This window comes from Macrobrachium nipponense, chromosome 19 (assembly GCF_015104395.2).
Source record: "Macrobrachium nipponense isolate FS-2020 chromosome 19, ASM1510439v2, whole genome shotgun sequence".
Lineage (NCBI taxonomy): Eukaryota > Metazoa > Arthropoda > Malacostraca > Decapoda > Palaemonidae > Macrobrachium > Macrobrachium nipponense.
This window is the reverse complement of record NC_061088.1, coordinates 82,900,588-82,908,087: the sequence shown is the minus strand read 5'-3', so window position 1 is coordinate 82,908,087 and position 7,500 is coordinate 82,900,588. Positions and strand designations below refer to the sequence as shown.

At 40.4% G+C, this 7,500-nt stretch overlaps 1 protein-coding gene across 1 annotated transcript in view; it reads left to right on the top strand.

Annotated features, from left to right (window-relative positions):
- The window catches only part of LOC135212176 (nephrin-like), a gene marked incomplete in the record, with an annotated part of 432,889 nt that overhangs the window by 380,493 nt on the left and 44,896 nt on the right, over nucleotides 1-7,500 (top strand).

Sequence of the window (7,500 nt, the reverse complement as noted above, 5' to 3'; positions counted from 1 at the left end):
GAGAGACTAATTGGCTTTGATGAGTAGGAAGTAAACAAGATCTGGGTGGAAGCCACGAAAGAGAACATGGAAACCAAATTCATTGTCATGTTGAAAAAACACGAGGGATACGAGAAAATTGACAAGGAAAGGCGAATATTTCGTAGACCGCTCGATTTTTCTTTGGAAATTTCTCACGAACATTTCTCAAGAAAAACCGTAGAAAATTCAGAAAATTGTTGTTAGAAACTGGAATGGACCCAGTCTAAATAATACAGAAAGAGACAGGCTAAGCAATGGTCTGGAGATTAAAGGAGGGAAAATGTTGACTCAGGGGAAAAAAAATGAAAAGCGGAAGCAATAACATACAGGGAAGAAATAGAAGAATTCTAGAAAAAAATGAGAGATTAAGTGAAGAGCAAAAAGTCAGTCGGTAATGTGGGAGATAAGAAAGATTTATAAGTAGTATCTCTGCGAAAACTAGAATTATATATAGAGAGAGAGAGAGCAGCTTTGCTATGTGTTTCGGAAACATACCCCGGATGGTGATTTCAGCTTGATATTTTTATTTATTTGAACAACGCTGGTTATTCAGGAATTGGCTTTTGATCAGATTTCATCTGCTATTAGATTTCTGTCTGCTTTGGCTGTCATGTCAATGAAACTCTTGGATGAAAGTTTCTTTTGAACAGTGTACACGACTTTGTTAATTAAATGCAGCGCGCTACGATTATGTGCTGTAAGCTTCTTTCCTAGAGTAAGCTCTTTGAAAGTAGTTTCTTTGTTAACATGAAAATCATGATCAGTGTTGATTTTGTGTGTGTGTGTATGTATATATATATATATATATATATGTGTGTGTGTGTGTGGTGTGTGTGTGTGTGTGTGTGTGTGTGTGTAATATTATATTTATTATATAATATAATATGAACCGTTTTCTTTACGAGGACGGCAGTTCAAAATAGTGTTAGCCTTCTGGTTCTCAGACTACAGAGAGAGAGAGAGAGAGAGAGAGAGAGAGAGAGAGAGAGAGAGAGACGCCGGTATTGAGGATGCCATAAAACATCGATTCTTAAATCTATGAGATTATGATGACACCTAACCTTGCATTGAAGAAGAAATGTCATTGTCAGTCATCAGAAAATAACGGATAGACAAATTGAATGACTCCGCTTGACTAGACAGGACGACTAGTCAGCATAAAAGCAAGAGAAGCGAGAGATAACAGTTGAAAATATCAAAAGGATTTTTGAGCAGTCAATTACTACTGTAGAGGATGTTGATGCGGTAGAGATTTGAGGTAAAGTAGAAGATTGCTATAATTAAGTAAACAGACTTGTTTGATGATGACGGCGCGTACGATGAAGATTATGGAGGGTTTTGGGTGGGGGGGGGGGGGGGGGGGGTTAAATGACGATATGAAGAGATCTCTTTAGATACTCCAAAAGCCCTTTGAGTGGCCCTTGAAAGATCGAGAATGAGGTTAAGTTCCGACCCCTGGAGTCAATAAGGAAGAGGTTCAAACGCTTTGCTGGATTTCAGGGCCGAAGTCCTTCACAAACACCGTCTGGATTGACGCTCGTGGCATTCAGTGGCGCTTGGCGGGTGTAAATAGGCTTCAATAATAAAAAAGAAAAAGGCCTATTTAGGATTTGCTCTTGCATTTGTCTGTACCACCTTCTTGCCGGTTTAAACTAAAGTGTGAAAAAATGACGACCATTACGAAAGCAAAGAGAATTCTGATTTCCTGAAACATCCTTAAAGAACGCCAACCAGGGACTCTTAAAGGAATATCCTACATTCCCTATTAATAACGAAGTTTCTACTCTTGCCGCTCATATATATATATATATATATATATATATCATATATATATATATATATATATATATATATATATATATATATATATACCTCCCCGGCGCAACTTTTGTCTTGCCTGATAGATTCTTAAGATGCCTGGCTCTGATAACCAGATGCGTTTGACCAAGATCTCCCACTACATCTTGATTGGATTGGTATCACTCGGGGAGAGAGAGAGAGAGAGAGAGAGAGAGAGAGAGAGAGAGAGAGAGAGAGAGGGGAGGAGGAGAAAATTTCCAAGAAGTTTTATATTAATAGGGGGAACAGAGTGGGTGGTTAAATTTTAAAATTAATTCGTGATTCCTGCTTAAAATATTTCGCAGTAAAATGAATTTAAGAGCGTAATAGGGTTCGTACTTTATGAGTCAGGAGATTAGGCAGTGCAATTCTGAATAATGGTATAAATGAATTAGAAAATGCTCAGTATTTTCGGCGTACCATGTAGCTCAGTGCAGGTAGGGATATAAAACCTGATCATAACTCGAATAATTCACTACCAAATGATAATGATGATTACGGACGGTTTGAAGACCTGACCAATATTCATAGCTCTGTAACCATGTTTGGGGCCACAAGAACTGTCCATGAGGACGAGGTGAATGACGATGATTGTGAAGTAATAACCAACTCCTTTGCATAATTCCACAATTCCGCCGGGACGGTTAACCGAATCTGTTGAGAAAACCACCCTCGGAGGAAAGATGGGAAATGAATGGCACTCATTACCCTTCCGAGTTGTCTCTCTCTCCTCCTGCAAAGGCTAAGAAGGGGGAAGGCACCGATGGGAAAGGGAAGGGAGATGAGATATATGGCGAGAGGGAGAGCAACAATGGCGCCCGAGAGGGACTTGTTACCTCTCATTCAGGATTCCTACAATTACGCCATTACCCCGATTAATACGGCCAAGGAAATTGATTGTGGGGGGAATGCCTTCCTTCCAGTCCACGACTTAGTAGAGAGAGAGAGAGACCAATGAACTGTTTCTTTTATTTCATTTCTTTCTTTCTTTCTTTTGTTGTTATTTTCATCACCTTTTGTGGTGGTGGTGGTCACTTGGGTGGTGGTGGTCACTTGTTCAGTTTAGATGGAATCTGGTGGCCTCTTCCCTTTCGTTTTTTCGTTTTGTTGCATTTCTAGTTTTTGCCTGTTGATCTTCTTTTTCTTAGAAACCTCATGTAAATGCATGAAAGGTTTTTCACCACTATCATTATTATTATTATTATTATTATTATTATTATTATTATTATTATTATTATTGAAAATTATGGCTATTTCATCCGCGTTTATTTTTTATGAACGCGGCTGAAATAGCCTTTATTTTGATAAAACCCTTATTAATGAAGGTCTTCTTCCAGCATATTAATAATAATACTACTACTACTACATTCATCTCTCAGTTGCTTGCAGTAATTATTGCCTAATATTTCCTCTGGAGAAATTGTGTGTGTGTATGTATTATTATAATTTTTACAATAATAAATTTTTTTAATACATATAATATAATAATATATATATAATATATAATATTATATATATAATATACTTATATATCCAGGTAGTTTACTTCCATTCATGAATATTTGATAGGCTCCTCCGTTTGGTCCTGTTTAATCGTGGATATGCGTGAATAATGCTCACTGCATTGTATTGCTATCCGTGTGTACATGAATTCCGTGCGAATTTATTGCATAAATTGGACGTCCAGTGTCGCCGACAGAGCGTTGCCGGAGCCTTGTATTGCGAAAGAAAATTTTGATTTAACAAGTAGATGAAAGTTCAAAGCAGCAGCCTCTGCTTGGAAAGGAAGAGCATCAAAGCAAATGAAGAATTTTTCTTTTAATAGGATGTTTGACTGTATAAAAGGGCGCATTCCTAAAAGGAGCAACAAGAGATTTTGTCGCGCTTACGACGAGTCCAGAGAGAGAGAGAGAGAGAGAGAGAGAGAGAGAGAGAGAGAGAGAGAGAGAACAGGACGACTCGGCAGAGATCCTGATACATGGTAGCGGATGTCAGGTCGAGAGCAGAATCGTGTAATTGAAATAAGTTTAAATGCACTCAGAGATCGAGAGTAAATTGAAAAAAAGAAAAAAAAATGGGAGGATGAAAATAAGACAGAGAGAGAGAGAGAGAGAGAGAGAGAGAGAGAGAGAGAGAAGGGTCTCGGTTCACAAGTAACGGGGAAAACTTACAAAAATAGATATTTCTGACAGTTGTGGCGCTGGAGCGTAAAGTAGGAAATGTAGCGTCGAAATGAAAAAAAAAAAATAAGAAAAAAAAGAATGCAATGAAATAATAATAATAATAATAATATCCGGCCATGATAGACCCAAAAGAGCTTGTGGCTAACAAAAGCAGGGAGAGAAAATGTGAAGAGAAAGATGAAAACGAACGCCTTCGTCCCATTGTTGGAGAAAGGCCCCTTCAACTCCTTTTCGTCTCAAGGCAAAGAAATAACATGAGAGACGAAGACAGCAGAACCGATAAATAAAGAGGCACAAAAGAATACTAATAGATAGACAACACGTGAACGGCCTCGGGGCCACGACTAAAATATTGAACTGGCAACTGGTAGCTGGGGATCCGGCTAGAGAGAGAGAGAGAGAGAGAGAGAGAGAGAGAGAGAGAGAGAGAGAGAGAGAGGTTCATATGCATACAAACGTTGCTGTGCGTGTACGCACGTCTAGTATGCATGACGCATTTGTTGTCGAAACTACACGTAAACACAGACATAAAAGACAATTTGTAGAACGGAGTGGAAAATTTCTATTCTCACAGAGCAACGACTGGTTTTAGAAAAAGGGGAGAGAGGCTACGTGGAGTGATAAGGAGAGCTGATAAGTGGCCGTAAAGGCAGATGATAGGTAATGGAAAGAGTTTAAAGGGTAAGAATCGTTATTAGGAAGCAGGGATGAAAATAAAGTTTGCAAGTGTGTACAGCAGTGTTTGGGGGAAAAAATGGAAAAGAGGACCGATATTGAAGGTGAGGCATCTGCACGAAATGCTATAAACATTTTAACATTGTGTTGCATTGCCCATAAATATTGTGCCTTGATCGGGAGGATTCTGTATTTAAATTATTCATGTAGCCAGTGCACTACATATTTTACGGGAAATAGCTTTTGTATAAACCAAATCCTTATACAAAACAAGGCAACTGGAGCCGCCGCAGTTCGTATAACTCTACGAAATGCCGTAATTAATGCGATGCGTTTTGTATATGCCCAGGATCCCGTGGTAATATTTTAAGCACGAATGTTTATTTCCATGATTACCCGGAGCTCTGGGAGCCGGCTCGTTACAGATCACCTGAGAGCAAAGAAACAAACGCAGGCGATACATCCTTGGCAGGAGGAGGAGGAGGGCGTCGATGAAGAGGCTCTGTTTTGGAAACAGCGGGTGGGTTTCCATACTTGCCAGACAATGAGAGGAAGCCACTAACAGGTTAATGGCTGTTAAGAAAACAAAGAGAAGTGAAAGACTACGAGCGAAAAGGAAAATGGGCGCTCCCGCGCTCGTGCACATACTGATTCCTAATATGTAGCGTGGATAACGACTGAAGGAGAATTTAAGAAATGTTTTAGGAGAATAGGAGTAGCTAATAAAGACGACCAGAAGACCTGGAACGAAGCACAGAAAGGTGAACGGATGAATGTCATGGAACAGTCAGCGGATGTGTTAATGAACTGGAGAGAAAAGTCCAACTAAAGAATTGCTGAGAATCACACCTTCGCGTAATTAGTGCAATGATCAGTGGAGAAAGCGACGTACTTCTGATGAATACTGTAGACAAAATAATGCACTATGATGCAACCCCAGATACAAATGTTGGGTCAGCCTTGTTATCATGGATACAAGTCACTGGATTTCCCCATAAATCATAATTTGCATATGGAAGAGTTGTACGCCTTAAAAAAAGCAATGCAGTGTGACTGGAACTTAAGCAGGTTTTTTTTTTTCCAGTCCGATATAAAAATTCAGATTTGTTTTGTGGCGTTATAATGTGTTTGGAAAATCTGGACGAAATTGTTGCTTTGGAGTTATCTCTGTCTGTTTCGGTATGATTATTTCTTCCTTAAGTTTTCACGAGAACGTCAGGATGCAGGAAAACTATTTGTAACAAGTTACAGAAGGGTACAGAGGGAGGGGTGGCGGGGGGTGGGCGTGGTCGCTAGAAGCATCCATAAAATAGAGACGAAGGATCTCCCACACTGTGGTTAGTGAATACGAGAGAGAGAGAGAGAGAGAGAGAGAGAGAGAGAGAGAGAGAGAGAAGAGAGAGAGGAGGTTATCCAAAGGGAAAGGAGGCCGTATATTGCATCCAAATATATAAACGATCATAAAAGTTTTATCAGTGAAAAAAAAAGTTATGCCTGCGTGTGCTTGAATTTTATTTTCACCGCTAAGAAGGTGCTGACTTTGACAAAAAAGAATACAGGGGGTGAATCGGAGAAGATATTAGAATAAATTGTGTTGATTTTAATAACTGACCAAGCAAAAATTGTCACGGAGTTCTTGAAGACGCAAAGTACCACATAATATGAAGGGTGCCCGTAGAGTGAAAAAAAATAACAAAAGTTGTGGAACTTAGAACACTGTTCAGTAGTTGACTTCGGACCTTCGTGGCAACCGAGTCAGCCACCTTGTTGCGGGTCCCGGGACCCGTAGACCCCTGCAACATCAAGAGTTGCAACGGATGACCTCATGAAGTCCCACCCTCTTTCTTTAACTGCCTTCGGTAATTGAAGTTGTCGGATAGCGATTGCTGCGTGCAACGTTGAGCGTCTCTTGATTATTGGTAGAACTATCGTGCTTTCGTTTCGTCCGCCGTCTTAAGACTATTGTTAGAACTATTGCTTTTTTTTCGTCCGCCGTCTTGGTTTGGCCCAACAACATTTTTGGCCCCAAAAATGACCGAAACATTCGCGAAATTAGGCGATACATTTATTTTTAAACTCGTAGGTTAATAAGAAACGAAATGATCACGAGGAGGCTCTTTGCATCTCGAAAAAATTCAAAGCGAACGAAAAGAACAGGCGAGAAAAAGAAAGAAAGAAATGGAACAAAAAAAGATGTAAGTGGCAGGTAAACGCAGCGAACGACGCATGCGCCAATGTGATGGTATCACCGCCACTCCAGAGGCGTTGGTTTTCAGCCTCGTTCAGCAGCCCCCTGCGTCCTCTGGTGCTGTCGGTGGAGTTCACTGTCCTCTCCTTGCCCGGGGCCCTGGAGCTAAGGTAGCCGAGGAAGAGAGATCAAGGAAGTGGGTGGGAGGGGGCAGGGGGGGAAATAGGCAAGGGGCGATGATGAACATGAATTTAGAGCGCGCGCGTACACATACGCACACATACGCACACACAGAGAGAGAGAGAGAGAAGAGAGAGAGAGAGAGAACGAACTCCATGAAGGCAATCAAGGTGAAGGGAAGCATTTAAGGATCATGAGCAACATATTATTATTACGAAGCGAAAAGAAGGTTTGCTGTCTCAAGGAGGGAGAAGAATACTGTCTCTCTAATCATCAGAATGAGTGAGGAGAGCATACGTAAAACATGCAAAAGGAGATCAGATTCACCTGGAAAAACGTAACGAAGGATCGCAAACGTTCAACTTATACTGAAATGGCACAAAGAGAGCGAAAGGACATAAGAAAACGAAAGAA